The sequence below is a fragment of the Alexandromys fortis genome, unplaced genomic scaffold (genome assembly GCF_014885135.2).
Source record: "Alexandromys fortis isolate MF-2015 unplaced genomic scaffold, M_Fortis_MF-2015_v1.1 scaffold_29, whole genome shotgun sequence".
In the NCBI taxonomy this organism is placed as follows: domain Eukaryota; kingdom Metazoa; phylum Chordata; class Mammalia; order Rodentia; family Cricetidae; genus Alexandromys; species Alexandromys fortis.
The window spans coordinates 6,613,839-6,615,575 of NW_026067891.1; positions in this window are offsets into that span (position 1 = coordinate 6,613,839).

Below are 1,737 nucleotides of genomic sequence, written 5' to 3' on the forward strand. Positions count from 1 at the left end.
GAAACATATCCCTAACTTAACAAACTCAATCCTCTCCACCAGAACCACTTGGAACTACCCGTAACTGGACAAATTTAGATGTACTGTCTCTTTTTGTCCCCCACCCTCCATAACACAAGAAGGCCAAAATTCGAATGCTGCTGATACTGACTGCGTATGATTGACATGGGTCTTTAGTCACATGTGCTCATGGCCATGTGAGGACATGCAGATTCACGAGCGTGCAAACAGAACCAGAAGGCATGTGGGAAGCAGACTTCGTGGAGACGAGGGCTTAATGTACCTCCAGCCTCCCACAAAAAAGATGAGGTAGAATATTTAAGAAGAGAGCCCCAAAGATGATACAGGGAAGTCGGAGCATAGCTAGCCAAAAAGAATCCTTTACCCCTGAGTGAGTCAGTTTCTTTTAAGAGAAGTCGAGGGCCCTGTGTGACCCAAACGTCATGGGGGCACTTGAAATTTTTTTGTTATGTTTTGTTTTGATTTTTAGAGGCAAGATTTCTCTGTCCTGGACTAGAACTCACAGAGATCCACCTCTGCCTCCCAAGTGCTGGGATTAAAGGCGTGCGCCACCACCACCTAGCTAGCACCTGAATTTTTACATCCCATGCGTAGTGGACACCTTAGAGGCATCTGTTAGAGGTGTGTGGTGGGGAGGCTCGGGAAACAGCTCAGTGGGCAAAGAGCTTGCTGCGCAAGAATGTGATCTGAGTCTGGATCCCCGGCACCTGGTACAGAAAACGAGGCATGGTGGCGTGTGTCTAACTGAAGCCCCAGGGGCAGAGGCGGGCAGATTCTGAGGGCTTTGCTGGCCAACCCGATCTCCAAGATCAGTAGGGAGAAGGTAAGCCAACTTAGACACACATAAGAAATAAATACAAAGAAAGGGCAGCTATGTCCACCTGTGTCCAGGAGTTGGGCTGCCTTCCTCCTGCCGGCCTTTCCATATCCAAGGTCTCAGGAAGCCTTTGACCTTTGACCTTGGGCTTCCTTGTTTATGAAGTCTTTGAGCCTAAGTTACACCGCCAGCATTCGAGGGTCTCCAGGTTGCAGTTTGTCGTGGGACTTCAGTCTCCATAACCACATAAGCCCTATCATGTGTCTCTACCATGGCACCCTGTTCTCTCCAGAGAACCCCAACTAATCCACCTCCAGAAGGATGGTTGGAGCCCAACATCTTTTTTTTTTTTTTTTTATTTATTTATTTATTTATTTATTTATTTATTTATTTATTTATTTATTTATTTATTTATTTATTATTTATGCCCAAGATAGTGTTTCTCTGTGTCTATGTAGCCCTGGCTGCCCTAAAACTTGCTGTCTTTGCTTCCTGAGTGCTAGAGCTAAAGGCATGCACACCACACCTGGCAATGGACTCCCGACACTCTAGAGACATTATCACCCCGGTTTCTGGAACACGCAGCACTTGAACATAGCAAGATCTCACCTCCTTGTTTTCTCTGTCTCCAGGAACAAGTGCCTGAGTGGTGTTGGTACGGTGGGGAGGAGGTGTCTCTGGTAACGCTCAGAAACCAGCTCAATGCTTCAGCTCTTCTCTCATCCTCATTTTTAAAACCTGGGTCTTTATGACTCCATGAAAACCGTATTCTGTACTGATTCCAGAAGCTTCCGAGGCGCGAGCTGCCTCGCCATCACCTCCCTGCGCGCCACAGGCCTTACATAACAAGAGGACTTGAGTAAAAGGCTGCCCTTCACTCCTGAAGTGCTCGTCAAATA